At 41.8% G+C, this 18,104-nt stretch overlaps 2 non-coding genes across 2 annotated transcripts; both read right to left on the reverse strand.

Annotated features, from left to right (window-relative positions):
• Positions 1–7,609: 7,609 nt before the first annotated feature.
• On the reverse strand, positions 7,610–7,682 carry TRNAK-CUU (transfer RNA lysine (anticodon CUU)). The gene has a single exon. It is a non-coding gene; the product is annotated as a tRNA-Lys (tRNA).
• A 9,863-nt stretch (positions 7,683–17,545) lies between these two features.
• TRNAK-CUU (transfer RNA lysine (anticodon CUU)) lies at positions 17,546–17,618 on the reverse strand. Its single transcript has one exon. It is a non-coding gene; the product is annotated as a tRNA-Lys (tRNA).
• Positions 17,619–18,104: the final 486 nt, after the last annotated feature.

The following is an 18,104-nucleotide window of genomic DNA, read 5'->3' on the forward strand; positions in this document are numbered from 1 at the left end:
TTTCCCTCCATCCACGTTTTTGGGTTTATATGTGAATTTAGAAGTAGGAGTGACAGTCAGCGCCATCTAAAATCCAAACGACGAGTGTGCAAACACTCTTATGCGTATGTTGGCGTCACGTAGCACGTGAACCTATTATGAGCGGGCAGCTGAATAATTGTCCATCTTTTACAACCTAAACACAGCAAGTCTGCCATTACGAGACCCTCGTTCAATGAAATAAGGGAAAGAAGTGTGTACCTAAGAGCTTGTTTTTCCGTGTTTTAACACAATAATAATGAGATCTAACAGACAGTAATGCCAAGGAATGTACACGGGAAGGTATTTGAACCAATTGAATATAAATAAGAAGAAGGAAAAGTGGATGAAAGGATAACCAGCCGTGAGCAGGCATCGAACCCTCGACCTTCGAATAACGCGTTCGATGCTCTAACCACTAAGCTGCCAGAGCGGCCTTCCCTCCATCCACTTTTTTGGGTTTATATGTGAATTTAGAAGTAGGAGTGGCAGTCAGCGCCATCTATAATCCAAACGATGAGTGTAAAAACACTTGTATGCGCATGTTTGGCGTCACGTAGCAGGTGAACACATTATGAGCGGGCAGCTGAGTAATTGTCGCTCTTATACAACCTAAACACAGCAAGTCTGCCATTACGAGACACTCGTTCAATGAAATAAAAGAAAGAAGTGTATACCTAAGGGCTCGTTTTTCCGTGTTTTAACACAATAATAATGAGATCTAACAGACAGTAAAGCCAAGGAATGTACACGGGAAGTTATTAGAACCAATTGAATGTAAATAAGAAGAAAGAAAAGTGGATGAAAGAATAACCAGCCGTGAGCAGGAATCGAACCTACGACCTTCGAATAACGCGTTCAATGCTCTAGCCACTGAGCTACCACAGCGGCCTTCCCTCCATCCACAGTTTTGGGTTTATATGTGAATTTAGAAGTAGGAGTGACAGTCAGCGCCATCTATATTTCAAACGACGAGTGTGAAAACTTTCTTATGCGCATGTTTGGCGTCACGTAGCACGTGAACCTATTATGAGCGGGCAGCTGAATAATTGTCGCTCTTATACAACCTAAACACAGCAAGTCTGCCATTACGAGACCCTCGTTCAATGAAATAAGGGAAAGAAGTGTATACCTAAGGGCTCGTTTTTCCGTGTTTTAACACAATATAATGAGATCTAACAGACAGTAATGCCATGGAATGTACACGGGAAGTTTTTAGAACCAATTGAATGTAATTAAGAAGAAAGAAAAGTGTATGAAAAAATAACGATCCGTGAGCAGGAATCGAACCTACGACCTTTGAATAATGCTCTAACCACTGAGCTACCACAGCGGCCTTCCCTCCATCCACTTTTTTGGGTTTATATGATAATTTAGAAGTAGGAGTGACAGTCGGCGCAATCTAAAATCCAAACGACGAGTGTGCAAACACTCTTATGCGTATGTTGGCGGCACGTAGCACGTGAACCTATTATGAGCGGGCAGCTGATTAAATGTCCATCTTATACAACCTAAACACAGCAAGTCTGCCATTACGAGACCCTCGTTCAATGAAATAAGGGAAAGAAGTGTGTACCTGAGAGCTTGTTTTTCCGTGTTTTAACACAATAATAATGAGATCTAACAGACAGTAATGTTAAGGAATGTACACGGGAAGTTATTTGAACCAATTGAATATAAATAAGAAGAAAGAAAAGTGGATGAAGGAATAACCAGCCGTGAGCAGGAATCGAACCTACGACCTTCGAATAACGCGTTCGATGCTCTAACCACTAAGCTGCCAGAGCGGCCTTCCCTCCATCCACTTTTTGGGTTTATATGTGAATTTAGAAGTAGGAGTGGCAGTCAGCGCCATCTATAATCCAAACGATGAGTGTGAAAACACTCTTATGCGCATGTTTGGCGTCACGTAGCAGGTGAACTCATTATGAGCGGGCAGCTAAGTAATTGTCGCTCTTATACAACGTAAACACAGCAAGTCTGCCATTACGAGACCCTCGTTCAAAGAAATAAAAGAAAGAAGTGTATACCTAAGGGCTCGTTTTTCCGTGTTTTAACACAATAATAATGAGATCTAACAGATAGTAAAGCCAAGGAATGTACACGCGAAGTTATTAGAACCAATTGAATGTAAATAAGAAGAAAGAAAAGTGGATGAAAGAATAACCAGCCGTGAGCAGGAATCGAACCTACGACCTGCGAATAACGCGTTCGATGCTCTAGCCACTGAGCTACCACAGCGGCCTTCCCTCTATCCACGTTTTTGGGTTTATATGTGAATTTAGAAGTAGGAGTGACAGTCAGTGCCATCTATATTTCAAACGACGAGTGTGAAAACACTCTTATGCGCATGTTTGGCGTCACGTAGCACGTGAACTTATTATGAGCGGGCAGCTGATTAATTGTCCCTCTTATACAACCTAAACACAGCAAGTCTGCCATTACGAGACCCTCGTTCAATGAAATAAGGCAAAGAAGTGTATACCTAAGGGCTCGTTTTTCCGTGTTTCACCACAATATAAATGAGATCTAACAGACAGTAAAGCCAAGGAATGTACACGGGAAGTTATTAGAACCAATTGAATGTAAATAAGAAGAAAGAAATAAAGTTGAAAGAATAACCAGCCGTGAGCAGGAATCGAACTTACGACCTTCGAATAACGCGTTCGATGCTCTAGCCACTGAGCTACCACAGCGGCCTTCCCTCTATCCACTTTTTGGGGTTTATATGTGAATTTTGAAGTAAGAGTGACAGTCAGCGCCATCTATAATTCAAACGACGAATGTGAAAACACTCTTATGCGCATGTTTGGCGTCACGTAGCACGTGAACCTATTATGAGCGGGCAGCTGATTAATTGTCCCTCTTATACAACCTAAACACAGCAAGTCTGCCATTACGAGACCCTCGTTCAATGAAATAAGGGAAAGAAGTGTATGTCTAAGGGCTCGTTTTTCCGTGTTTTAACACAATAATAATGAGATCTAACAGACAGTAATGCCATGGAATGTACACGGGAAATTTTTAGAACCAATTGAATGTAAATAAGTGGAAAGAAAAGTGGATGAAATAATAACAATCCGTGAGCAGGAATCGAACCTACGACCTTCGAATAACGCTTTAACCACTGAGCTACCACAGCGGCCTTCCCTCCATCCACTTTTTTGGGTTTATATGTGAATTTAGAAGTAGGAGTGACAGTCAGCGCCATCTAAAATCCAAACGACGAGTGTGAAAACACTCTTATGCGTAAGTTTGGCGTCACGTAGCACGTGAACCTATTATGAGCGGGCAGCTGATTAATTGTCCATCTTATACAACCTAAACACAGCAAGTCTGCCATTACGAGACACTCGTTCAATGAAATAAGGCAAAGAAGTGTATACCTAAGGGCTCGTTTTTCCGTGTTTTAACACAATATAAATGAGATCTAACAGACAGTAAAGCCAAGGATTGTACACGCGAAGTTTTTAGAACCACTTGAATGTAAATAAGAACTAAGAAAAGTGGATGAAAGAATAACGAGCCGTGAGCAGGAATCGAACCTTCGACCTTAGAATAACGCGTTCGATGCTCTAACCACTGAGCTACCACAGAGGCTTTCCCTCCATCCACTTTTTTGTGTTTATATGTGAATTTAGAAGTAGGAGTGACAGTCAGCGCCATCTAAAATCCAAACGACGAGTGTGAAAACACTCTTATGCGTATGTTTGGCATCACGTAGCACGTGAACTTATTGTGAGTGGGCAGCTGATGAATTGTCCCTCTTATACAACCTAAACACAGCAAGTCTGCCATAACGAGACCCTCGTTCAATGAAATAAGGCAAAGAAGTGTATACCTAAGGGCTCGTTTTTCCGTGTTTTAACACAATAATATAGAGATCTAACAAACAGTAATGCCAAAGAATGTACACGGGAAGTTATTAGAACCAATTGAATGTAAATAAGAAGAAAGAAAAGTGGATGAAGGAATAAGCAGCCGTGAGCAGGAATCGAACCTACGACCTTAGAATAACGCGTTCGATGCTCTAACCACTGAGCTACCACAGCGGCCTTTCCTCCATCCACTTTTTTGTGTTTATATGTGAATTTAGAAGTAGGAGTGACAGTAAGCGCCATCTATATTCTAAACGACGAGTGTGAAAACACTCTTAGGCGCATGTTTGGCATCACGTAGCACGTGAACTTATTGTGAGTGGGCAGCTGATGAATTGTCCCTCTTATACAACCTATACACACCAAGTCTGCCATAAGGACACCCTCGTTCAATGAAATAAGGGAAAGAAGTGTATACCTAAGGGCTCGTTTTTCCGTGTTTTAACACAATATTAATGAGATCTAACAGACAGTAATGCCATGGAATGTACACGGGAAGTTTTTAGAACCAATTGAATGTAAATAAGAAGAAAGAAAAGTGGATGAAAGAATAACAATCCCTGAGCAGGAATCGAACCTACGACCTTCGAATAATGCTCTAACCACTGAGCTACCACAGCGGCCTTCCCTCCATCCACTTTTTTGGGTTTATATGTGAATTTAGAAGTAGGAGTGACAGTCGGCGCCATCTAAAATCCAAACGACGAGTGTGCAAACACTCTTATGCGTATGTTGGCATCACGTAGCACGTGAACCTATTGAGAGCGGGCAGCTGATTAATTGTCCATCTTATACAACCTAAACACAGCAAGTCTGCCATTACGAGACCCTCGTTCAATGAAATAAGGGAAAGAAGTCAGTACCTAAGAGCTTGTTTTTCCGTGTTTTAACACAATATAATGAGATCTAACAGACAGTATTGCCAAGGAATGTACACGGGAAGTTATTTGAACCAATTGAATATAAATAAGAAGAAAGAAAAGTGGATGAAAGAATAACCAGCCGTGAGCAGGAATCGAGCCTACGACCTTCGAATAACGCGTTCCCTCCACTAAGCTGCCAGAGCGGCCTTCCCTCCATCCACTTTTTGGGTTTATATGTGAATTTGGAAGTAGGAGTGACAGTCAGCGCCATCTATAGTCAAAACGACGAGTGGGAAAACACTCTTATGCGCTTGTTTGGCGTCACGTAGCACGTGAACCTATAATGAGCAGGCAGCTGATTAATTGTCCCTCTTATACAACCTAAACACAGCAAGTCTGCCATTACGAGACCCTCGTTCAATGAAATAAGGGAAAGAAGTGTATGCCTAAGGGCTCGTTTTTCCGTGTTTTAACACAATAATAATGAGATGTAACAGAAAGTAATGCCAAGGAATGTACACGGGAAGTTATTAAAACCGATTGAATGTAAATAAGAAAAAAAGTGGATGAAGGAATAAGCAGCCGTGAGCAGGAATCGAGCCTACGACCTTCGAATAACGCGTTCGATGCTCTAACCACTGAGCTACCACAGCGGCCTTTCCTCCATCCACTTTTTTGGGTTTATATGTGAATTTAGAAGTAGGAGTGACAGTAAGCGCCATCTATAATCCGAACGACGAGTGTGAAAACACTCTTATGCGCATGTTTGGCATCACGTAGCACGTGAACTTATTGTGAGTGGGCAGCTGATGAATTGTCCCTCTTATACAACCTAAACACAGCAAGTCTGCCATTACGATACCCTCGTTCAATGAAATAAGGGAACGAAGTGTATACCTAAGGGCTCGTTTTTCCGTGTTTTAACACAATATAATGAGATCTAACAGACAGTAATGCCATGGAATGTACACGGGAAGTTATTAGAACCAATTGAATGTAAATAAGAAGACAGAAAAGTGGATGAAAGAATAACGAGCTGTGAGCAGGAATCGAACCTACGACCTTCGAATAACGCGTTCGATGCTCTAACCACTGAGCTATCAAAGCGGCCTTCCCTCCATCCACTTTTTTGTGTTTATATGTGAATTTAGAAGTAGGAGTGACAGTCAGCGCCATCTAAAATCCAAACGACGAGTGTGAAAACACTCTTATGCGTAAGTTTGGCGTCACGTAGCACGTGAACCTATTATGAGCGGGCAGCTGATTAATTGTCCATCTTATACAACCTAAACACAGCAAGTCTGCCATTACGAGACCCTCGTTCAATGAAATAGGGGAAAGAAGTGTGTACCTAAGAGCTTGTTTTTCCGTGTTTTAACACAATATTAATGAGATCTAACAGACAGTAATGCCAAGGAATGTAAACGGGAAGGTATTTGAACCAATTGAATATAAATAAGAAGAAAGAAAAGTGGATGAAAGAATAACCAGCCGTGAGCAGGAATCGAACCCTCGACCTTCGAATAACGCGTTCGATGCTCTAACCACTAAGCTGCCAGAGCGGCCTTCCCTCCATCCACTTTTTTGGGTTTATATGTGAATTTAGAAGTAGGAGTGGCAGTCAGCGCCATCTATAATCCAAAATATGAGTGTAAAAACACTCTTATGCGCATGTTTGGCGTCACGCAGCAGGTGAACTTATTATGAGCGGGCAGCTGAGTAATTGTCGCTCTTATACAACCTAAACACAGCAAGTCTGCCATACGAGACCCTCGTTCAATGAAATAAAAGAAAGAAGTGTATACCTAAGGGCTCGTTTTTCCGTGTTTTAACAAAATAATAATGAGATCTAACAGACAGTAAAGCCAAGGAATGTACACGGGAAGTTATTAGAACCAATTGAATGTAAATAAGAAGAAAGAAAAGTGGATGAAAGAATAACCAGCCGTGAGCAGGAATCGAACCTACGACCTTCGAATAACGCGTTCGATGCTCTAGCCACTGATCTACCACAGCGGCCTTCCCTCCATCCACGTTTTTGGGTTTATATGTTAATTTAGAAGTAGGAGTGACCGTCAGCGCCATCTATATTTCAAACGACGAGTGTGAAAACACTCTTATGCGCATGTTTGGCGTCACGCAGCACGTGAACTTATTATGAGCGGGCAGCTGATTAATTGTCCCTCTTATACAACCTAAACACAGCAAGTCTGTCATTACGAGACCCTCGTTCAATGAAATAAGGGAAAGAAGTGCATGCCTAAGGGCTCGTTTTTCCGTGTTTTAACACAATATTAATGAGATCTAACAGACAGTAATGCCAAGGAATGTACACGGGAAGTTATTAGAACCAATTCAATGTAAATAAGAAGAAAGAAAAGTGGATGAAGGAATAAGCAGCCGTGAGCAGGAATCGAACCTACGACCTTCGAATAACGCGTTCGATGCTCTAGCCACTGAGCTACCACAGCGGCCTTCCCTCCATCCACTTTTTGGGTTTATATGTGAGTTTAGAAGTAAGAGTGACAGTCAGCGCCATCTATAGTCGAAACGACGAGTGGGAAAACAGTCTTATGCGCTTGTTTGGCGTCACGCAGCACGAGAACCTATAATGAGCGGGCAGCTGATTAATTGTCCCTCTTATACAACCTAAACACAGCAAGTCTGCCATTACGAGACCCTCGTTCAATGAAAAAGGGAAAGACGTGTATGCCTAAGGGCTCGTTTTTCCGTGTTTTAACACAATATAATGAGATCTAACAGACAGTAATGCCATGGAATGTACACGCGAAGTTTTTAGAACCACTTGAATGTAAATAAGAAGAAAGAAAAGTGGATGAAAGAATAACGAGCCGTGAGCAGGAATCGAACCTGCGACCTTCGAATAAAGCGTTCGATGCTCTAACCACTGAGCTACCACAGCGGCCTTTTCTCCATCCACTTTTTTGTGTTGATATTGGAATTTAGAAGTAGGAGTGGCAGTCAGCGCCATCTATAATCCAAACGATGAGTGTAAAAACACTTGTATGCGCATGTTTGGCGTCACGTAGCAGGTGAACACATTATGAGCGGGCAGCTGAGTAATTGTCGCTCTTATACAACCTAAACACAGCAAGTCTGCCATTACGAGACACTCGTTCAATGAAATAAAAGAAAGAAGTGTATACCTAAGGGCTCGTTTTTCCGTGTTTTAACACAATAATAATGAGATCTAACAGACAGTAAAGCCAAGGAATGTACACGGGAAGTTATTAGAACCAATTGAATGTAAATAAGAAGAAAGAAAAGTGGATGAAAGAATAACCAGCCGTGAGCAGGAATCGAACCTACGACCTTCGAATAACGCGTTCAATGCTCTAGCCACTGAGCTACCACAGCGGCCTTCCCTCCATCCACAGTTTTGGGTTTATATGTGAATTTAGAAGTAGGAGTGACAGTCAGCGCCATCTATATTTCAAACGACGAGTGTGAAAACTTTCTTATGCGCATGTTTGGCGTCACGTAGCACGTGAACCTATTATGAGCGGGCAGCTGAATAATTGTCGCTCTTATACAACCTAAACACAGCAAGTCTGCCATTACGAGACCCTCGTTCAATGAAATAAGGGAAAGAAGTGTATACCTAAGGGCTCGTTTTTCCGTGTTTTAACACAATATAATGAGATCTAACAGACAGTAATGCCATGGAATGTACACGGGAAGTTTTTAGAACCAATTGAATGTAATTAAGAAGAAAGAAAAGTGTATGAAAAAATAACGATCCGTGAGCAGGAATCGAACCTACGACCTTTGATTAATGCTCTAACCACTGAGCTACCACAGCGGCCTTCCCTCCATCCACTTTTTTGGGTTTATATGATAATTTAGAAGTAGGAGTGACAGTCGGCGCCATCTAAAATCCAAACGACGAGTGTGCAAACACTCTTATGCGTATGTTGGCGGCACGTAGCACGTGAACCTATTATGAGCGGGCAGCTGATTAAATGTCCATCTTATACAACCTAAACACAGCAAGTCTGCCATTACGAGACCCTCGTTCAATGAAATAAGGGAAAGAAGTGTGTACCTGAGAGCTTGTTTTTCCGTGTTTTAACACAATAATAATGAGATCTAACAGACAGTAATGTTAAGGAATGTACACGGGAAGTTATTTGAACCAATTGAATATAAATAAGAAGAAAGAAAAGTGAATGAAGGAATAACCAGCCGTGAGCAGGAATCGAACCTACGACCTTCGAATAACGCGTTCGATGCTCTAACCACTAAGCTGCCAGAGCGGCCTTCCCTCCATCCACTTTTTGGGTTTATATGTGAATTTAGAAGTAGGAGTGGCAGTCAGCGCCATCTATAATCCAAACGATGAGTGTGAAAACACTCTTATGCGCATGTTTGGCGTCACGTAGCAGGTGAACTCATTATGAGCGGGCAGCTAAGTAATTGTCGCTCTTATACAACGTAAACACAGCAAGTCTGCCATTACGAGACCCTCGTTCAAAGAAATAAAAGAAAGAAGTGTATACCTAAGGGCTCGTTTTTCCGTGTTTTAACACAATAATAATGAGATCTAACAGATAGTAAAGCCAAGGAATGTACACGCGAAGTTATTAGAACCAATTGAATGTAAATAAGAAGAAAGAAAAGTGGATGAAAGAATAACCAGCCGTGAGCAGGAATCGAACCTACGACCTGCGAATAACGCGTTCGATGCTCTAGCCACTGAGCTACCACAGCGGCCTTCCCTCTATCCACGTTTTTGGGTTTATATGTGAATTTAGAAGTAGGAGTGACAGTCAGTGCCATCTATATTTCAAACGACGAGTGTGAAAACACTCTTATGCGCATGTTTGGCGTCACGTAGCACGTGAACTTATTATGAGCGGGCAGCTGATTAATTGTCCCTCTTATACAACCTAAACACAGCAAGTCTGCCATTACGAGACCCTCGTTCAATGAAATAAGGCAAAGAAGTGTATACCTAAGGGCTCGTTTTTCCGTGTTTCACCACAATATAAATGAGATCTAACAGACAGTAAAGCCAAGGAATGTACACGGGAAGTTATTAGAACCAATTGAATGTAAATAAGAAGAAAGAAATAAAGTTGAAAGAATAACCAGCCGTGAGCAGGAATCGAACTTACGACCTTCGAATAACGCGTTCGATGCTCTAGCCACTGAGCTACCACAGCGGCCTTCCCTCTATCCACTTTTTGGGGTTTATATGTGAATTTTGAAGTAAGAGTGACAGTCAGCGCCATCTATAATTCAAACGACGAATGTGAAAACACTCTTATGCGCATGTTTGGCGTCACGTAGCACGTGAACCTATTATGAGCGGGCAGCTGATTAATTGTCCCTCTTATACAACCTAAACACAGCAAGTCTGCCATTACGAGACCCTCGTTCAATGAAATAAGGGAAAGAAGTGTATGTCTAAGGGCTCGTTTTTCCGTGTTTTAACACAATAATAATGAGATCTAACAGACAGTAATGCCATGGAATGTACACGGGAAATTTTTAGAACCAATTGAATGTAAATAAGTGGAAAGAAAAGTGGATGAAATAATAACAATCCGTGAGCAGGAATCGAACCTACGACCTTCGAATAACGCTTTAACCACTGAGCTACCACAGCGGCCTTCCCTCCATCCACTTTTTTGGGTTTATATGTGAATTTAGAAGTAGGAGTGACAGTCAGCGCCATCTAAAATCCAAACGACGAGTGTGAAAACACTCTTATGCGTAAGTTTGGCGTCACGTAGCACGTGAACCTATTATGAGCGGGCAGCTGATTAATTGTCCATCTTATACAACCTAAACACAGCAAGTCTGCCATTACGAGACACTCGTTCAATGAAATAAGGCAAAGAAGTGTATACCTAAGGGCTCGTTTTTCCGTGTTTTAACACAATATAAATGAGATCTAACAGACAGTAAAGCCAAGGATTGTACACGCGAAGTTTTTAGAACCACTTGAATGTAAATAAGAACTAAGAAAAGTGGATGAAAGAATAACGAGCCGTGAGCAGGAATCGAACCTTCGACCTTAGAATAACGCGTTCGATGCTCTAACCACTGAGCTACCACAGAGGCTTTCCCTCCATCCACTTTTTTGTGTTTATATGTGAATTTAGAAGTAGGAGTGACAGTCAGCGCCATCTAAAATCCAAACGACGAGTGTGAAAACACTCTTATGCGTATGTTTGGCATCACGTAGCACGTGAACTTATTGTGAGTGGGCAGCTGATGAATTGTCCCTCTTATACAACCTAAACACAGCAAGTCTGCCATAACGAGACCCTCGTTCAATGAAATAAGGCAAAGAAGTGTATACCTAAGGGCTCGTTTTTCCGTGTTTTAACACAATAATATAGAGATCTAACAAACAGTAATGCCAAAGAATGTACACGGGAAGTTATTAGAACCAATTGAATGTAAATAAGAAGAAAGAAAAGTGGATGAAGGAATAAGCAGCCGTGAGCAGGAATCGAACCTACGACCTTAGAATAACGCGTTCGATGCTCTAACCACTGAGCTACCACAGCGGCCTTTCCTCCATCCACTTTTTTGTGTTTATATGTGAATTTAGAAGTAGGAGTGACAGTAAGCGCCATCTATATTCTAAACGACGAGTGTGAAAACACTCTTAGGCGCATGTTTGGCATCACGTAGCACGTGAACTTATTGTGAGTGGGCAGCTGATGAATTGTCCCTCTTATACAACCTATACACACCAAGTCTGCCATAAGGACACCCTCGTTCAATGAAATAAGGGAAAGAAGTGTATACCTAAGGGCTCGTTTTTCCGTGTTTTAACACAATATTAATGAGATCTAACAGACAGTAATGCCATGGAATGTACACGGGAAGTTTTTAGAACCAATTGAATGTAAATAAGAAGAAAGAAAAGTGGATGAAAGAATAACAATCCCTGAGCAGGAATCGAACCTACGACCTTCGAATAATGCTCTAACCACTGAGCTACCACAGCGGCCTTCCCTCCATCCACTTTTTTGGGTTTATATGTGAATTTAGAAGTAGGAGTGACAGTCGGCGCCATCTAAAATCCAAACGACGAGTGTGCAAACACTCTTATGCGTATGTTGGCATCACGTAGCACGTGAACCTATTGAGAGCGGGCAGCTGATTAATTGTCCATCTTATACAACCTAAACACAGCAAGTCTGCCATTACGAGACCCTCGTTCAATGAAATAAGGGAAAAAAGTCAGTACCTAAGAGCTTGTTTTTCCGTGTTTTAACACAATATAATGAGATCTAACAGACAGTATTGCCAAGGAATGTACACGGGAAGTTATTTGAACCAATTGAATATAAATAAGAAGAAAGAAAAGTGGATGAAAGAATAACCAGCCGTGAGCAGGAATCGAGCCTACGACCTTCGAATAACGCGTTCCCTCCACTAAGCTGCCAGAGCGGCCTTCCCTCCATCCACTTTTTGGGTTTATATGTGAATTTGGAAGTAGGAGTGACAGTCAGCGCCATCTATAGTCAAAACGACGAGTGGGAAAACACTCTTATGCGCTTGTTTGGCGTCACGTAGCACGTGAACCTATAATGAGCAGGCAGCTGATTAATTGTCCCTCTTATACAACCTAAACACAGCAAGTCTGCCATTACGAGACCCTCGTTCAATGAAATAAGGGAAAGAAGTGTATGCCTAAGGGCTCGTTTTTCCGTGTTTTAACACAATAATAATGAGATCTAACAGAAAGTAATGCCAAGGAATGTACACGGGAAGTTATTAAAACCGATTGAATGTAAACAAGAAAAAAAGTGGATGAAGGAATAAGCAGCCGTGAGCAGGAATCGAGCCTACGACCTTCGAATAACGCGTTCGATGCTCTAACCACTGAGCTACCACAGCGGCCTTTCCTCCATCCACTTTTTTGGGTTTATATGTGAATTTAGAAGTAGGAGTGACAGTAAGCGCCATCTATAATCCGAACGACGAGTGTGAAAACACTCTTATGCGCATGTTTGGCATCACGTAGCACGTGAACTTATTGTGAGTGGGCAGCTGATGAATTGTCCCTCTTATACAACCTAAACACAGCAAGTCTGCCATTACGATACCCTCGTTCAATGAAATAAGGGAACGAAGTGTATACCTAAGGGCTCGTTTTTCCGTGTTTTAACACAATATAATGAGATCTAACAGACAGTAATGCCATGGAATGTACACGGGAAGTTATTAGAACCAATTGAATGTAAATAAGAAGACAGAAAAGTGGATGAAAGAATAACGAGCTGTGAGCAGGAATCGAACCTACGACCTTCGAATAACGCGTTCGATGCTCTAACCACTGAGCTATCAAAGCGGCCTTCCCTCCATCCACTTTTTTGTGTTTATATGTGAATTTAGAAGTAGGAGTGACAGTCAGCGCCATCTAAAATCCAAACGACGAGTGTGAAAACACTCTTATGCGTAAGTTTGGCGTCACGTAGCACGTGAACCTATTATGAGCGGGCAGCTGATTAATTGTCCAACTTATACAACCTAAACACAGCAAGTCTGCCATTACGAGACCCTCGTTCAATGAAATAGGGGAAAGAAGTGTGTACCTAAGAGCTTGTTTTTCCGTGTTTTAACACAATATTAATGAGATCTAACAGACAGTAATGCCAAGGAATGTAAACGGGAAGGTATTTGAACCAATTGAATATAAATAAGAAGAAAGAAAAGTGGATGAAAGAATAACCAGCCGTGAGCAGGAATCGAACCCTCGACCTTCGAATAACGCGTTCGATGCTCTAACCACTAAGCTGCCAGAGCGGCCTTCCCTCCATCCACTTTTTTGGGTTTATATGTGAATTTAGAAGTAGGAGTGGCAGTCAGCGCCATCTATAATCCAAAATATGAGTGTAAAAACACTCTTATGCGCATGTTTGGCGTCACGCAGCAGGTGAACTTATTATGAGCGGGCAGCTGAGTAATTGTCGCTCTTATACAACCTAAACACAGCAAGTCTGCCATACGAGACCCTCGTTCAATGAAATAAAAGAAAGAAGTGTATACCTAAGGGCTCGTTTTTCCGTGTTTTAACAAAATAATAATGAGATCTAACAGACAGTAAAGCCAAGGAATGTACACGGGAAGTTATTAGAACCAATTGAATGTAAATAAGAAGAAAGAAAAGTGGATGAAAGAATAACCAGCCGTGAGCAGGAATCGAACCTACGACCTTCGAATAACGCGTTCGATGCTCTAGCCACTGATCTACCACAGCGGCCTTCCCTCCATCCACGTTTTTGGGTTTATATGTTAATTTAGAAGTAGGAGTGACCGTCAGCGCCATCTATATTTCAAACGACGAGTGTGAAAACACTCTTATGCGCATGTTTGGCGTCACGCAGCACGTGAACTTATTATGAGCGGGCAGCTGATTAATTGTCCCTCTTATACAACCTAAACACAGCAAGTCTGTCATTACGAGACCCTCGTTCAATGAAATAAGGGAAAGAAGTGCATGCCTAAGGGCTCGTTTTTCCGTGTTTTAACACAATATTAATGAGATCTAACAGACAGTAATGCCAAGGAATGTACACGGGAAGTTATTAGAACCAATTCAATGTAAATAAGAAGAAAGAAAAGTGGATGAAGGAATAAGCAGCCGTGAGCAGGAATCGAACCTACGACCTTCGAATAACGCGTTCGATGCTCTAGCCACTGAGCTACCACAGCGGCCTTCCCTCCATCCACTTTTTGGGTTTATATGTGAGTTTAGAAGTAAGAGTGACAGTCAGCGCCATCTATAGTCGAAACGACGAGTGGGAAAACAGTCTTATGCGCTTGTTTGGCGTCACGCAGCACGAGAACCTATAATGAGCGGGCAGCTGATTAATTGTCCCTCTTATACAACCTAAACACAGCAAGTCTGCCATTACGAGACCCTCGTTCAATGAAAAAGGGAAAGACGTGTATGCCTAAGGGCTCGTTTTTCCGTGTTTTAACACAATATAATGAGATCTAACAGACAGTAATGCCATGGAATGTACACGCGAAGTTTTTAGAACCACTTGAATGTAAATAAGAAGAAAGAAAAGTGGATGAAAGAATAACGAGCCGTGAGCAGGAATCGAACCTGCGACCTTCGAATAAAGCGTTCGATGCTCTAACCACTTAGCTACCACAGCGGCCTTTTCTCCATCCACTTTTTTGTGTTGATATTGGAATTTAGAAGTAGGAGTGACAGTCAGCGCCATCTAAAATCCAAACGACGAGTGTGAAAACACTCTTATGCGTATGTTTGGCATCACGTAGCACGTGAACTTATTGTGAGTGGGCAGCTGATGAATTGTCCCTCTTATACAACCTAAACACAGCAAGTCTGCCATAACGAGACCCTCGTTCAATGAAATAAGGCAAAGAAGTGTATACCTAAGGGCTCGTTTTTCCGTGTTTTAACACAATAATATAGAGATCTAACAAACAGTAATGCCAAAGAATGTACACGGGAAGTTATTAGAACCAATTGAATGTAAATAAGAAGAAAGAAAAGTGGATGAAGGAATAAGCAGCCGTGAGCAGGAATCGAACCTACGACCTTAGAATAACGCGTTCGATGCTCTAACCACTGAGCTACCACAGCGGCCTTTCCTCCATCCACTTTTTTGTGTTTATATGTGAATTTAGAAGTAGGAGTGACAGTAAGCGCCATCTATATTCTAAACGACGAGTGTGAAAACACTCTTAGGCGCATGTTTGGCATCACGTAGCACGTGAACTTATTGTGAGTGGGCAGCTGATGAATTGTCCCTCTTATACAACCTATACACACCAAGTCTGCCATAAGGACACCCTCGTTCAATGAAATAAGGGAAAGAAGTGTATACCTAAGGGCTCGTTTTTCCGTGTTTTAACACAATATTAATGAGATCTAACAGACAGTAATGCCATGGAATGTACACGGGAAGTTTTTAGAACCAATTGAATGTAAATAAGAAGAAAGAAAAGTGGATGAAAGAATAACAATCCCTGAGCAGGAATCGAACCTACGACCTTCGAATAATGCTCTAACCACTGAGCTACCACAGCGGCCTTCCCTCCATCCACTTTTTTGGGTTTATATGTGAATTTAGAAGTAGGAGTGACAGTCGGCGCCATCTAAAATCCAAACGACGAGTGTGCAAACACTCTTATGCGTATGTTGGCATCACGTAGCACGTGAACCTATTGAGAGCGGGCAGCTGATTAATTGTCCATCTTATACAACCTAAACACAGCAAGTCTGCCATTACGAGACCCTCGTTCAATGAAATAAGGGAAAGAAGTCAGTACCTAAGAGCTTGTTTTTCCGTGTTTTAACACAATATAATGAGATCTAACAGACAGTATTGCCAAGGAATGTACACGGGAAGTTATTTGAACCAATTGAATATAAATAAGAAGAAAGAAAAGTGGATGAAAGAATAACCAGCCGTGAGCAGGAATCGAGCCTACGACCTTCGAATAACGCGTTCCCTCCACTAAGCTGCCAGAGCGGCCTTCCCTCCATCCACTTTTTGGGTTTATATGTGAATTTGGAAGTAGGAGTGACAGTCAGCGCCATCTATAGTCAAAACGACGAGTGGGAAAACACTCTTATGCGCTTGTTTGGCGTCACGTAGCACGTGAACCTATAATGAGCAGGCAGCTGATTAATTGTCCCTCTTATACAACCTAAACACAGCAAGTCTGCCATTACGAGACCCTCGTTCAATGAAATAAGGGAAAGAAGTGTATGCCTAAGGGCTCGTTTTTCCGTGTTTTAACACAATAATAATGAGATCTAACAGAAAGTAATGCCAAGGAATGTACACGGGAAGTTATTAAAACCGATTGAATGTAAATAAGAAAAAAAGTGGATGAAGGAATAAGCAGCCGTGAGCAGGAATCGAGCCTACGACCTTCGAATAACGCGTTCGATGCTCTAACCACTGATCTACCACAGCGGCCTTCCCTCCATCCACGTTTTTGGGTTTATATGTTAATTTAGAAGTAGGAGTGACCGTCAGCGCCATCTATATTTCAAACGACGAGTGTGAAAACACTCTTATGCGCATGTTTGGCGTCACGCAGCACGTGAACTTATTATGAGCGGGCAGCTGATTAATTGTCCCTCTTATACAACCTAAACACAGCAAGTCTGTCATTACGAGACCCTCGTTCAATGAAATAAGGGAAAGAAGTGCATGCCTAAGGGCTCGTTTTTCCGTGTTTTGACACAATAATAATGAGATCTAACAGACAGTAATGCCAAGGAATGTACACGGGAAGTTATTAAAACCGATTGAATGTAAATAAGAAGAAAAAAAGTGGATAAAAGAATAACCAGCCATGAGCAGGAATCGAATTTCCGACCTTCGAATAACGCGTTCGATGCTCTAACCACTAAGCTGCCACAGCGGCCTTCCCTCCACCCACTTTTTTGGGTTTATATGTGAATTTGGAAGTAGGAGTGACAATCAGCGCCATCTATAGTCCAAACGACGAGTGTGAAAACACTCTTATGCGCATGTTTGGCATCACGTAGCACGTGAACTTATTATGAGTGGGCAGCTGATTATTTGTCTCTCTTATACAACCTAAACACAGCAAGTCTGCCATTACGAGACCCTCGTTCAATGAAATAAGAGAAAGAAGTGTATACCTAAGGGCTCGTTTTTCCGTGTTTTAACACAATATAATGAGATCTAACAGACAGTAATGCCATGGAATGTACACGCGAAGTTTTTAGAACCACTTGAATGTAAATAAGAAGAAAGAAAAGTGGATGAAAGAATAACGAGCCGTGAGCAGGAATCGAACCTGCGACCTTCGAATAAAGCGTTCGATGCTCTAACCACTGAGCTACCACAGCGGCCTTTTCTCCATCCACTTTTTTGTGTTGATATTGGAATTTAGAAGTAGGAGTGACAGTCAGCGCCATCTAAAATCCAAACGACGAGTGTGAAAACTCTTATGCGTATGTTTGGCGTCACGTAGCACGTGAACCTATTATGAGCGGGCAGCTGAATTATTGTCCATCTTATACAACCTAAACACAGCAAGTCTGCCATTACGAGACCCTCGTTCAATGAAATAAGGGAAAGAAGTGTGTACCTAAGAGCTTGTTTTTCCGTGTTTTAACACAATATTAATGAGATCTAACAGACAGTAATGCCAAAGAATGTACACGGGAAGTTATTTGTACCAATTGAATATAAATAAGAAGAAAGAAAAGTGGATGAAAGAATAACCAGCCATGAGCAGGAAACAAACCCTCGACCTTCGAATAACGCGTTCGATGCTCTAATCACTAAGCTGCCAGAGCGGCCTTCCCTCCATCCACTTTTTTGGGTTTATA

The sequence above is a fragment of the Rhipicephalus microplus genome, chromosome 6 (assembly GCF_043290135.1).
Source record: "Rhipicephalus microplus isolate Deutch F79 chromosome 6, USDA_Rmic, whole genome shotgun sequence".
NCBI classification, from domain to species: Eukaryota; Metazoa; Arthropoda; class Arachnida; order Ixodida; family Ixodidae; genus Rhipicephalus; species Rhipicephalus microplus.